Source organism: Leucopleurus acutus (genome assembly GCF_964270905.1).
Source record: "Leucopleurus acutus genome assembly, chromosome: 11".
NCBI classification, from domain to species: Eukaryota; Metazoa; Chordata; class Mammalia; order Artiodactyla; family Delphinidae; genus Leucopleurus; species Leucopleurus acutus.
Window position 1 is genome coordinate 38,190,312 of NC_139152.1, and position 14,849 is coordinate 38,205,160.

The following is a 14,849-nucleotide window of genomic DNA, read 5'->3' on the forward strand; positions in this document are numbered from 1 at the left end:
ACCTGGAAGAAATGGACAAATTCTTAGAAATGCATAACCTGCCAAGACTGAATCAGGAAGAAATAGAAAATATGAACAGACCAATCACAAGCACTGAAATTGAAACTGTGATTAAAAATCTTCCAACAAACAAAAGCTCAGGACCGGATGGCTTCACAGGCGAATTCTATCAAACATTTAGGGAAGAGCTAACACCTATCCTTCTCAAACTCTTCCAAAACATAGCAGAGGGAGGAACACTCCCAAATTCATTCTACGAGGCCACCATCACCCTGATACCAAAACCAGACAAGGATGTCACAAAGAAAGAAAACTGCAGGCCAATATCACTGATGAACATAGATGCAAAAATCCTCAACAAAATACTAGCAAACAGAATCCAACAGCACATTAAAAGGATCATACACCATGATCAAGTGGGGTTTATTCCAGGAATGCAAGGATTCTACAGTATATGCAAATCAGTCAACGTGATACACCATATTAACAAATTGAAGGAGAAAAAACATATGATCACCTCAATAGATGCAGAGAAAGCTTTCAACAAAATTCAACACCGATTTATGATAAAAACCCTGCAGAAAGTAGGCATAGAGGGAACTTTTCTCAACATAATAAAGGCCATATATGACAAACCCACAGCCAACATCGTCCTCAATGGTGAAAAACTGAAAGCATTTCCACTAAGGTCAGTAAGAAGACAAGGTTGCCCACTCTCACCACTCTTATTCAACATAGTTTTGGAAGTTTTAGCCATAGCAATCAGAGAAGAAAAGGAAATAAAAGGAATCCAAATTGGAAAAGAAAAAGTAAAGCTGTCACTGTTTGCAGATGACATGATACTATACATAAAGAATCCTAAAGATGCTACTAGAAAACTACTAGAGCTAATCAATGAATTTGGTAAAGTAGCAGGATATAAAATTAATGCACAGAAATCTCTGACATTCCTGTACACTAATGATGAAAAATCTGAAAGTGAAATCAAGAAAACACTCCCATTTACCACTGCAACAAAAAGAATAAAATATCTAGGAATAAACCTACCTAAGGAAACAAAAGACCTGTATGCAGAAAATTATAAGACACTGATGAAAGAAATTAAAGATGATACAAATAGATGGAGAGATATACCATGTTCTTGAATTGGAAGAATCAACATTGTGAAAATGACTCTACTACCCAAAGCAATCTACAGATTCAATGCAATCCCTATCAAATTACCAGTGGCATTTTTCACAGAACTAGAACAAAAAAATTCACAATTTGTTTGGAAACACAAAAGACCCCGAATAACCAAAGCAATCTTGAGAACGAAAAACGGAGCTGGAGGAATCAGGCTCCCTGACTTCAGACTATACTACAAAGCTACAGTAATCAAGACAGTATGGTACTGTCACAACAACAGAAAGATAGATCAATGGAACAGGATAGAAAGCCCAGAGATAACCCCACGCACATATGGTCACCTTATCTTTGATAAAGGAGGCAGGAATGTACAGTGGAGAAAGGACAGCCTCTTCAATAAGTGGTGCTGGGAAAACTGGACAGGTACATGTAAAAGTATGAGATTTGATCATTCCCTAATACCATACACAAAAATAAGCTCAAAATGGATTAAAGACTTAAATGTAAGGCTAGAAACTATCAGAAACTATCAAACTCTTAGAGGAAAACATAGGCAGAACACTCTATGACATAAATCACAGCAAGATCCTTTTTGACCCACCTCCTAGAGAAATGGAAATAAAAACAAAAATAAACAAATGGGACCTAATGAAACTTCAAAGCTTTTGCACAGCAAAGGAAACCATAAACAAGACCAAAAGACAACCCTCAGAATGAGAGAAAATATTTGCAAATGAAGCAACTGACAAAGGATTAATCTCCAAAAGTTTTAAGCAGCTCATGCATCTCAATCACAAAAAAACAAACAACCCAATCCAAAAATGGGCAGAAGACCTAAATAGACATTTCTCCAAAAAAGATATACAGACTGCCAACAAAGACATGAAAGAATGCTCAACATCATTAATCATCAGAGAAATGCAAATCAAAACTACAATGAGATATCATCTCACACCAGTCAGAATGGCCGTCATCAAAAAATCTAGAAACAATAAATGCTGGAGAGGGTGTGGAGAAAAGGGAACACTCTTGCACTGCTGGTGGGAATGTGAATTGGTACAGCCACTATGGAGAACAGTATGGAGGTTCCTTAAAAAACTACAAATAGAACTACCATATGACCCAGCAATCCCACTACTGGGCATATACCCTGAGAAAACCATAATTCAAAAAGAGTCATGTACCAAAATATTCATTGCACCTCTATTTACAATAGGCAGGAGATGGAAACAACCTAAGTGTCCATCATCGGATGAATGGATAAAGAAGATGTGGCACATATATACAGTGGAATATTACTCAGCCATAAAAAGAAACGAAATTGAGCTATTTGTAATGAGGTGGATAGACCTGGAGTCTGTCATACAGAGTGAAGTAAGTTAGAAAGACAAAGACAAATACCGTATGCTAACACATATATATGGAATTTAAGAAAAAATAATGTCATGAAGAACCTAGGGGTAGATAGGAATAAAGACACAGACCTACTAGAGAATGGACTTGAGGATATGGAGAGGGGGAAGGGTAAGCTGTGACAAAGCGAGAGAGTGGCATGGACATATATACACTACCAAACGTAAAATAGATAGCTAGTGGGACGCAGCCGCATGGCACAGGGAGATCAGCTCGGTGCTTTGTGACCACCTAGAGGGGTGGGATAGGGAGGGTGGGAGGCTCAAGTGGGAGGGGATATGGGGATATATGTTTACATATAGCTGATTCACTTTGTTATACAGCAGAAACTAAAGCAACATTGTAAAGCAATTATACTCCAATAAAGATGTAAAAAAAAAACAAACAACTCATGACTTATCCAGTGTTTATGTCTCAGCTCTGCTAGGCCTTGGCCTTCCACTTTCTCTCTACTGGCTTCCCTGACTTCTGTCAGTCACGCTCAGCCTCATATCTGGAAAGTAACCTTGAACTGTCACCCCTCCCTCCTGTCTTTACTGCAAACAGTCTGAACAACTTGCCCCTGACCTCATCACTCCCCTGAACCCAGGATCCACTGGCAAATCCGGGCTTCACCCTTCAGGAGCTGTGCTGACCCTGGGCAAGTAGGTTAACTTCTCTTTACCACAGTGTCCTCATCTGTAAAATGGAGATAAAGCAGTGCCCACCTTACAGAGTCCTTATAAAGACTCCATAACTGGGTCCATGCTCGGCCTGATTCTGCTAAGCGAGGGTGACTGTCACTGCTACTATTGCTACCTCTTCCTAATCAAGGCAAGTGGCCTTTTCTCGGTCCTCATCCCTTCACTTCCCTGCACAGGAGGGTCACTGTTTCCGGACCTCCACCACCTTGCCCCTCGCCGCATCCTCCTACACGCTGCTTCCTGCCTCCTTTGCCAGCTCCTGTCCTCCTCCCAGCCTCAGTGTGGGCAGCCCTTCTCCCTCCATTCTTCCTCCGCACACTCCAAACTCTTTCCTTTGTAAGTTTCAAGGCTGAAGTGTCAGGCTTCACCCCGCAAGGGCATCTTTCCTATCTTTTTCCCCCCAGGCCTTTTCATTTTACAAAACTAGAAATCCTCTGCGTTTTGAAATAGGATCTTCCTCATAAATACTACTTGCTAATGATCACGTCACTTAACATGGCATGTGTTTCTTCATCTGTAAACTGAGAAGGCTGCAGGGGAGGGGCAATCTCTCAGGTTCCCTCCTGCTCAGAAAAATTTCCACAAATTGTTTTCAGACCCCAGCTGCCCGCCGGCCCTCCCCACGTGGATGTTTGCCATGACCTCCAACTCCACGTGCCTCACTGAACACATCACCCGACCTCACACATCAGCTTTTCTATTTCTGTTCACGATAATGTTCGTTCCCCTCCTCACTCAGACATGGAACCCGGATATCTAATCAGTCCTCAGGTCCTATCAACATTCTTTCATACCGTCCCTTCCTTCCTCTCGTTCCTTCCAGCTCCCCAGTCCTAGCCTGGCCAGTCGCTTCCCCCCATGCTGCCTGCTGAGCCCTACCCACTTCAGGAAGATGCAGGTTCTTCCTGAAAATCCATGTCTTGCACATTCCTCTTCACCCTCCCCTTGCCAGTCATAACTGTTCCTAATAGCTGAATCCCTGGAACCTCAAATTCAAGGCCCAGATTGCTCTTACCTCTCTCTTTAAATTTCTCTCCCACGATGTTCCTTCTGAACCTTCCATTCCTGTGACGGACCTACTTATAAGCAGTTTCCTGCTTTGCTTCCACCATCTTGGTCCTAACATACTTCCCGCAAACCCCTTCCCCATCAAGCTCATGCTCATTTAAGTACAACATTTCTTTCAAAGCCCATCTTGCTGGCTTGCATGCTTTTTTTTTGTTTTTTAATTTCAAGCCAACCTTCTCTGTGAGGTCTTCCTCCAATGACCAGCTCATGACTGATTATTGACTTGTGATGAATTCTTACAGCACTTTTGTATAGATTACTCACTGGTTTATAGCAAGAGTTCTTATACATTTTCATGATCTCCTTATGGAGTTATCCAGTTCCCTAATTATTATACATTTTCAACTTCTCGAGGACAGGGACCACAGCCCTCTTAGCTCTCCAGCACACGGTGACAGTAAATATGTTAACAATAATGGGAATGACTAAATTGAAAAAGCAAGCTATGATAATCTGTCTATCGACAATACAGCAGCAATCCTCACAAACACAATTTCACAGGAAAACATAACAAAAATGGGAAGTTAAAGGAAGCAACACATACAGCCCCACAGCACAGTTTTCATTAAGTCTGCCACTTAATTTCTTTTACATTTGATCCGGGCATGTGAGAATTACGTGAAAGTGCATTTAAAACTGTAAAGTACTATATGAATGGAAGGTATTTATCGTGAACATCCTGGCCTCTATGTCTGGAATGTTTGAGAACTCTTGGCATGATTTCTACAAGTTCAGAGAAAGGGTTGTATTAAAGGAGTGGTTCTCAACTGGGGACCATTTTGGCGCCCATTTGACCATGCCTGGAGACATTTTTTGTTGTCACAAGTGAGAGGGTGTCGCAGGCTTCTAGTGGAGAGAGATGCTGCTGAACACCATACAATGCACAGGGTGGCTGCCCACAACAAAGCCTTACCTGGCCCCAGATGCCAAGAGTGCCGAGGATGAGAAGCCCCATGTTAAAGGAAGCTCACCAGAGGATCAAGACTGACCATTTCTGCACGGGGCAGAGACGAGCTGCTCACTTCCCTGGAAAGACTGCCCCCTGCGTCCTGTCTTATTCACAGTATCCCAGCACCTGCTCCTACCACTCCACAAGGCTGTTCAGGTTCCCAGATGGTCTTTTATTTTCTTAATTTTTATTTTTTTATTTAACTATTTCATTTTGTTGGAAAATATTTGACTAGGTAATACAGGTACATAGTACAACATTCATAAAGTACAAAAGAGTCTACAGGGAAAAAAGCCTCCTTCACTCCTTATCCCCCAAGAAGTTCCCTCCCATGTTTTCTTCTATAACTTTTACAGTTTTATTTTTTACATTAAAATCTTTGACTCACCCAGATGATCTTTTAAATGTCTGTTCTCAACATGCCCAGCCTATGATGTTGGGGAGTTAACCTACCCATATTCAGATGTTTTGAAACTATTCTGATTTCTCAAAGTCAGAAAATATTAATAAACTCTAGAAGTTAATGAAGTTAATCTGTAACTCTGGATACAGGAGGACGGACTGTATATTACATTACAAAATTTAATTAAATTTAATTAATTTAATTAAAACAGTGAGTGTCTTTGAGCAGTGTGAATACCACAAAAGTAAAAATCTTTCTCATCAACTGAAAATTCATGGATTTAAATAATTACATACAGAGTTTAAAAACAGCTTGGCATATTACAGCCTTTGAGAAATTCTTTTTCTTTGCACATGTATGTTTTTGCTATAGTAATATCTGTGATCAAGGATTACTATTGAACTAAAAACAATAAACAGGAGTTTATTTTTTTTAAGTCCTAGCTGTTATGACAGCTAACTCCCAACAAAATACTCCAGGAAAAACAGAAATAATGACAATTTGAAAGCACCACAAAGTGCTTTCAAACTGCATGTAAGGAGGTTCATTTATAAATATAAACATTAAAAAATATGCCATTATTTGAAAAGAGAAAATATAGTAAAACACACTATAAGTAAATACCAAATGATGTTATAGTCCTTGAACAAGTTTTTTCTTCTCTTTGGACCTTTGACAGAATCTGAAGTGTAGATTAACTGATGCACTCTCAAAGATCTCTCCCACTTCTAAAATCCTCTGAATTTATGATTCTGTAGACTGTTTCTTAATGAATCACTTTCATTTCAGAGATAAGCAGATGGGCTTGTGGACAAGTCTTTTGAATAGGTGACTTAGACTAGGAGTACTCAGTTCTGACTACACATAGAAATCACCTTGGGAGTTTTAGAAAAATAACAGTGATAATCTGCCCCCCTAACGCACACCAGTTTCTGATTCACTTGGTCTAGGATGGACTCTAAGCATGGATATTTTAAATGCTCTGTAGGGGATTCTAATGTGCTGCCAACATTAAGATCTACAGATTACATTGGGTTGGCCAAAAAGTTCATTCAGGTTTTTCCGTGAGATGGTATGGAAGAACCCGAACGAACTTTTTGGCCAACCCAATACTAAGGGTTTAAAAACAAATGCAGCAGGAGCCCAAGTTGGTAAGCTGAATGAGCAAAGCAGATTGGGCACAAGAAACTGGAGAACACGTGTCTCATCTATTTCAGTAAAAGTAAGACAGATCTTTTGGTTTCTTTTCAAGAAATGCCAGAAATCCCCAGGCTTTAAGTGAAATTCTGATACTGTACTTAAATGTTGACAACTAATTCCAAACAATTCTAAGAGAACGTGGAGGTCCCACAAAATCTACCCACAGGTTTCATTTGGTCCTGTAGCCACCAGTTTGCAACATAAACAAAACCAGTTCAATAAACCAAGCCCAGCTCTTCCTCTGTGCTCTGTCCTGCTGCTCTCCCAACTCAGAGCCTTCCCCTCCCAGACCTTGGGCCATAACCTCCCCCTTGCCTTTTCCTTTCCATTGTCTCTTTTCCAATCATCTTCATCATTCCTAAGACATGGAAACTGAGACCCACACATTAAATCTTTATTTGGCCCTGGCTGCATCACTGGATGGGCTTCTACGCCCGGGAAAATTCAGGTTCTAAACTGTAACCTGAGGCTGTGACTCCAAGATGTCAACAACTGGTGAGCTTTGCCAAGTCAGGGGAAAAGCCGGTCAGGCTCATAATTTCACATTACCAAGACTTTATCAAACAATATATGGAAGTCTTCATTTAATGTCTGCTTTTGTTTTGCTTGCTTTTAAATCTAAACCACTGCGTATGAGAATTATCCCTGGTGTTGTTATTGTTTTTGTTTTTGTTTTTTTTTTTAAGTTCCTATGTCTGGGCTCTGCCGCAGGATGACTAAATCTGAATCTCTGGAAATGGAGTCTGGGCATTGGTAGCTTTTAAAAGACTCAAGGTGAGTCTGATGTGACGCTCACGTTGAGAATCGTTCATCTCTACCCATCTCCTAAAACTGCCGATTAGCAGCGTGTTTAACTCCAGATGACTATCATCTTGAGTTCTTTTAACTTGTTCAAGGATGTTCTCACCTCTGTTCTCATTGTACCTTCACAACTCTGTGAGTTTGGCAGCTTGGACACTATCATAAGCATTGGACAGATGAGAAAACGAGGCATTAAAAATGTTAACTGGGGCTTCCCTCGTGGCGCAGTGGTTGAGAGTCCGCCTGCCGATGCAGGGGACGTGGGTTCGTGCCCCGGTCCGGGAAGATCCCACATGCCGCGGAGCGGCTGGGCCCGTGAGCCATGGCCGCTGAGCCTGCGCGTCCGGAGCCTGTGCTCCGCAACGGGAGAGGCCACAACAGTGAGAGAGGCCCGCGTACCGCAAAAAAAAAAAAAAAAAAAAAAAAAAATGTTAACTGAGTTGCCCCAGTGGACCCAGCTAGTTATTGGCAAAGACACACTGTAGCTTCACCTGAGGCAGAGTTCCTTGATCGCAACATGGCTGCTGGCAAAGTTTCCCCAAACCATGGTGCTTCCCTATCACTGAATTCCTTTATGCTTAGTAGTAACCTTAACACACAGGAGGTGAGTAGAAAAACCAATGAATAAAATGTGATCAACTTCCAGAAATAAGTGTAACAATGTTTTTTTTTCTTATCATACTTAACCCTTCCCTTATTTTATTTTTTATTATTTATTTTTAACACCTTTATTGGAGTATAATTGTTTCACAGTGTTGTGTTAGTTTTTTCAGCTATACATATACATATACTCCCATATCCCCTCCCTCTTGTGTCTCCCTCCCACCCTCCCTATCCCACCCCTCTAGGTGGTCACAAAGCACCGAGCTGATCTCCCTGTGCTATGCGGCTGCTTCCCACTAGCTACCTATTTTACATTTGGTAGTGTACATATGTCCATGCCACTCTCTCGCTGCGTCCCAGCTTACCCTTCCGCCTCCCCGTGTCCTCAAATCCACTCTCTATGTCTGTGTCTTTATTCCTGTCCTGCCCCTAGGTTCATCAGAACCTTTTTTTTTTTTAGATTCCATATATATGTGTTAGCATACGGTATTTGTTTCTCTCTTTCTGACTTACTTCACTCTGTATGACAGACTCTAGGTCCATCCGCCTCACTGTTTTTAGAAGACTCAATTTAGGGTAAGTGTTCTAAGTTGTCCTTCTGTGAAATCTATGATGCTATTTGGAATGTGCTTCCTTCCACGAACCTGCACACCACCTTTCATAGATGCACATTCTCCCAGGGACTGAGAACATTCAGGTAGTTTCCATTAAGGTATTATTTTCAGAGTATTTTCAAATGATTAAACATTCATTGAATATTAGAGGTAAGGGGAACTTTCCTGATCAGCTTCCCCCATCTCTTCTGATAGATGAGAAACCTGAAGTCCCTTTTAATTCAATATATATGGACCGCTAACATTGTGCCAAGCACTGCACAACCATTATCCTCATTAAACCTTCTGAATAGCTCATCATACCACTACCACCACGTTTAACAAATGGGGGGGTGGGGTGGGAAATGAGGCTCCGAAATGCTAAAAAAACACAAAACTTGCTCAAGGTCCCCAGGCTGGAGACCTGGGACTGATTCAAAGTGTATGTCCTTATCCTCCACCTTCCATCACCTGGACTGATGATGGTGCAAAAAGTGAAAGATAAATCTTTATTTAAAGGTGAGGTGATCAGTGGACACATTTGATGAGGTAGAAAAGTGGCATGTAGGCTAAGCCTTCACAAATATATAGCTTTCAGTAGGCATTCCAGTTTGGAATCAACATCAATATTGAGGCAGAAAAGTGAAAGGAAGGGTATAGGGTGAACTGGGAGAAAGAGGTGAGGATTGTGGAGGGTCCCGAGCGCCCAGCTAAGGAATTTAGACTTTAATTGTAGGCAACTGGAACCCACTGAAGGTTTTCAGAAGCAAGATGAGTTTTAAAAATGAGTTTTGAAAACATAGATCACATGGAAGTGTCGAGATTGAATTAGGGGAGCAGAGCTTGGTACAGAGATCAGCTAGAAGCCCATCACACCTCCTTTGCTGGCTACTTCACTCTTTACCACGCGCTGTGCTTGCATCTGCTCCCCTGAGCGCTGGTTTCTTCGGGGCACCTCAATGTCCGTTTCACCGTTCTTGTATCCCAACCGACCGCTGCAACTGCCCTGTCTAGGGCAGATAACAGAGACCTGAACCCGGGCAGTGGGAATGGAGATGAAAAAACAGATTTGTGGAGCATCTGCAGCACCTGGTAACTGCTCAGAAGCGGAGAGAAGGTAAGAGAGAAAGAGAAGCAGAGTAGAAAAAGACTCTGACGTTTCAACTTAACAGGGGAACAAATAATGAGATACAGAAAGAAAGGAATGGTCAACAGTAGCACAAAGTGCTGAACAAGATGTTTTGGCCAAGGTCTCAATGCAACAGGCATTTATTAAGCAGCTACTCTGTGCTGGGCATTAGGGGAACAGTAATGAATTAGACTGGTCTTTGCCCTCAAGTATCACCCAGAGGGAGGAAAAGACAGCCTAGCAATAATCAGGTTCCTGGCCTCTTAGTCTCAGGACAAATGTCCCCTCTCACACAGGCCCTCCTAGAGGGTCATCTGTCTCAAGCACCCTCCCCCATCACATGATCCTGTTTTATTTCTTCATTGCTGGAACAAATCTCCAAAATTCATTTATAGGTACATTTATTGTCTGTTTCCCCCAGGAGAATGGAAGTCTCACAGAAGCAGGAACTTTATCTTGCTAGCTGCTAACTGCCACATAAACCCTCAGTAGGGAAAACTCATTGAATATGTTGGAGGGGAAAAAAAAAAGTGAATAAACGTCAAGGTTAAGACCTCGAGCCAAACTAGGTGAGTTTCTCGATGCCTAAGGCGACATACTGAACACTGAATAACTCTGAAGGGTAAAGCCATTTTGAGATTGGGGTCCAAACCGAAATCCAGGGGGCCCACCATGGATCAGAGCCCTGACTCGGCTGTTTCGCATAGATTTCAGGAATACCCACCCAGCGAGAGATATTTAACAATGAGGCCAGCCAGCCGCCTGGCTCAGGTTTTATTTCAGTTGTCCTTCTGACGTCAGAAGAAGCACGAGTTGCTGCACAGTTTCTTCTATCAAGGTGACAAATTACAGCCTTGTTGGGCCCAGCAGTCTGCAAACCATAGATTTATTCTCTCCTCCCCCTTATATTAAAAAATTTTAAACCCACGGCAGAGATGTCAGATTCCTCTCGAAATGCAAATAAATCCTGTTTCCTAGCTCTCGGGTCTTTTTTCACTCATGAAATACATCACCAGGGATTCGTTTGCGGAAGTATGCGATCCTGGTGGCAGTTAGGTTTTCACCGTAGAACCAGTGCAATAAAAACCGGGTCCGCGCCGCAGAGTGAGACACAAAGGACTCTCAAAATTGTAGCACCACCTTCCTAAGCCGAAGACAGCCTGTGAAAGGCACCCGAAACTCCGTGACGCGCTTACCGCGAAATTCCTTTTGCCGCCATATGCACTTGTACCTTCTCTGACTACAGTTCAGCCCAAACCCAGGGCCGGGCGATTCCGCAGGGAAGCGGCGCCCAGGCAGCCCTGTAACCTGGAGGTCCCAGTGGGCGCTGAGGAGCCCGATGCTCCGGAAGGCGGATTACGGTGCGGGGCGGGGACGCGCACCAGGGCGAAGGAACACTTTCCTCCGGGCACGGCCGCGGCGAGGTTAAAGGCCTTTTGTGGCAACGTTTAGGGAAGCGAGCGAGATGCGGGGGTGGAGGGAGGAGGTGGGAGTGCAGGCGAGGACTGTCCGCGCCCGCGCCCCGCGCAAGCGGTGGCCTTTTGTTCGCCAGCTGAAGCGGATCCCAGCTCTCAGAGTGGCACTTCTCTCTTTCTCTCCTTCTTCATTTGGGAAAGAACTTCTTTGGGGCGGGAAAGGGCAGTGAGTCACTGCCAGCATCCTTTAGCAATCACCCCCTCACCTCCACCCCACGACCCGCATCCTCCCACTCCTATTCATACTGAGAGCGGGGCAGAGCTCGAGAAGGGCCGGCAAGAGTGCTCCCGTTTACTCGGGCTCCGCGCCTCCGCTCCCCGACCCGCGGCCAGTCCCCGAGACCCAGACGGCCGCACACACAGTCCCGAGGACATCACATGCCCTCCTCGGGGCCCAGCGGACACAGGAAATTCCCCGCAACTGCCCGGCATTAAACACTCCTCGGGTATGCAGTCGCGCCCTCACCTCGGCCGGGCTCTCCAGACCCTCGTGGTCCCTAACCCCCGTGTGACTGAACCAGATCTGGTGCCACAATCTGTCCCTAAGAAAACAGACTACAAAAGTAAGCCAGAGCCCATGCAAAGGTGAAATAAGGGGCCCCGGCACCTCCTTACACTGTCGTGGGCGGTCAGGAGAACCGGGGATCTGGACTTTTCCTAAAAGCAAAATCCGAACGCATCCGGCACAGCCGCGCACTCCTTCCTTTCTCGCCGCATGGATGACTTCTGCATTACCGCCTCCTCTCACATCTAAAACATCCCTTTCCTCCCCGCCGCCGCTCCCTCAGCTCTCCCCGGGAACGCGAAATCACCTTACCTCGGGCAATAAAGGAAAAGTGGCAAAAGGAGACGTCAAGGTATCCGCCCTTCCGGGATTTTCCCCCGGCCGTGCGATGTCCTTTGTGTCAAGGTCTGGCTGCCTCAGCGGAGGAAAGGTGGCCTCCGTCAGTGAGGTCTGGGCAGGGAGGCTCAGCGTGGCGTGGCGGATTTCCGAGGAAGGTGAAGGGCGGCGACCTTCAGGCGGAGCGGCGTGGCTGCCCCAGCCCGCGCTCTCCTGTCTCTCCTCCTTTCGGAGCCGATTGCATCAGAATCTCCCCCCACCACCAACCCCCACACACACGGTGCTCGCCAGCCTCGCACTTACATCCACATGCTCGGCCGCCGAGGGTCTCGAATCGCAGTCATTCTCCTATTGGGGGGCGCGTCGCCCCTGTGCATCCATGGCTCGTGACGGTTTAGCTGGGAAAGTCAGGCTATTCCTCCGCGTCCAGCGTGCCGTCGCCTCCCCTCCTGCACGCCCGCTCTTTAACCGAAGCTGCGTGTCACTCAGCGGTGCCCGTCACATGGTGCCTCTGCCGGCGGCCGCCCCTTGCTACCTCCTTGTCACCGCCCGCCGAGGATGCAGCGACCGCGGCCGGCGGAGACTGAGCATTCGGGAAGAAGGGAGGAGTGAGGGAGGGGTTGCGGGGCGTGCGTGTGCGGGGCGCGCCGGCAGTGGCACCGGGAGCAGAGGCTGCGCGCAGCCTGGACACCTGCCCCACGCCCCCCTGGGGCCTGGCAGCGAGCCCAGAGCCCAGCTGCGGCGGCGGCTGGAGAGCCCTCGGGGATGGAGGAGGTGGGGGCGGCTTGGGGGTCGCGGAAGGAGGAGAGAAAGGCTGCGCCCTGCGGGACTGGGGGGCGCTTTTGGGGTCAGCGCCAAGGCCGGGCCGGGGCGCGGGAGCGAGGGGAGCTGCATTGTGGGAAGGGCGCCGCGTGAGGATGGCCGTGGGAGTGGCTGGTCGGCGCGCAGCCCCGCGAGCCGCTAGCGGCGCAGGAGCCGCGGGTATAGAGGGAGCGGCGTGTCGGCTTCCCCGGGAAGGCGCCGAAATGGCCGGGGTCGGCGGGGAGGGAGCCGAAGCGGCTGGGGCAGCGGGGAACGCTGCACCTCTGGAAACCCTTTGTCCGCAACCCGCAGTGGGAGGCACCTCCTGTCTTCCGGATCGAACACCCGCAGACCTCGCCAGCCCTCCCCGAGATCTGTTCTGGGGGGCTCTGTTTGGGGGATTGGGTGGTTTTGCTGAACTGCGGGCGCACTCTGGCCCGGCGGGGAGACCCCACGTGATTCCGCTCCGGGCTCGTCGGGTTCAGGGAGCCCGGCGCTCCAAGTCGGGGGCCAGCGGGGAGCGAGGGCGCAGGATGGAGGGGCCTGGGACAGCTGGGCCCATTTCCCTTTCTTTTGCTCACTCTTTGTTCCAGGCACAGCCCCCTTGAACTGACTGGGCACTTCCTTGCCGGGGAGTGTGTTTCCTTAAAATGGCGACGGGAAATCCCACCTGCGCGTCAGCCAATTAGACTGTCAGCGCAGCGCGAATTTGCGAGGTGGAAACTCGAGCCTTTTATTGACAGGAACGGTTCCGTCTCCGTGTTCCATCAAAACAGGAAAGGGAAGGTGAATCATCTGTCAAAAATTAATCTACCTGGAGCATTTCAAGGGGGGCAGACCGAGTAGCCTCTGTCACCGAGTGGCTATGGCTTTTTAGTCACCGCTGGAAAGGAGAGAATACAACCAAACTCCTCGTAACTGACTAAAATCCTCGTTCCGTCCAGTCTTCGTTAGTTCAAGAATGGCTATCAGAGAACTCTACTCTGAAGGCCAGCTCTTGAATAAACCTGAGAAATTGAAAGGCAGTGCAAACAGAAGGGAAGATACCGGGCAGCCTCGTTCAGACAGACCTGCCATCAAATTCTGCCTCAAACACTGCGTCCCTTGCCTGCTTAACTTTTGTCTTTAGTCATGTTTCCCGATTTGTAAAAAAGAGAGTTAGTATCATCTCATAGTGATATTCTACAGGTCACCAGAAAGTTGGTTCTTCTCCCCCTTCCCTCCTAGAGGAAGCTAATTTAAGATGAAATTACTAATTATAAGTAGTGTGCACCTTGCCTGGCAGAGATAATTCTTATGACTAAGGTAGGAAATCTGAACAGGCAAAGTAGGTAGATTGTGAGCATAGCTCCATAAGCCAGTTGAAATGGTTACCTTTTTTATCATCATGTGTATTCACCAGTGTTTGGAGAGCATCTGATCGCAAGCTTATCTTTTGATTACAGTTTTAACTTATTTGCTAGTTTCTGTGCACCAAAGACTGCAGTTAAGTAGCATTTTAAAAATTGGATTCAATAATGATGAGTTGGGCTTCACTCCTTGCCAATTACTGTGCTAAGCACTTTACATATAAATATTACATGTAATCCTTTCAACTACTCAATTCGGTATTATCCTGTTTGTATAAACAAGAAAGCAGGTTTGAAGAGGCTAAGTTGGCCACGTTCACTTAAGACAGTAAGTGGTGAAAGGGGACGTGAGGGAAGTGGTTCCCATTCAGGCCTGAATTCAAAGTCCACGCTCAGGCTTAACCATGATGCTA

General features: G+C 46.1%; 1 protein-coding gene across 1 annotated transcript in view; it reads right to left on the reverse strand.

Annotated features, from left to right (window-relative positions):
• Window positions 1–12,319, reverse strand: part of SLC38A1 (solute carrier family 38 member 1) — a 68,157-nt gene extending 55,838 nt beyond the window's left edge. Inside the window, exon 1 of the mRNA XM_082850806.1 lies at window positions 12,263–12,319. The gene's annotated coding sequence lies outside the window, so the exon portion shown is untranslated. The remainder of the gene's footprint in view (window positions 1–12,262) is intronic.
• Window positions 12,320–14,849: the final 2,530 nt, after the last annotated feature.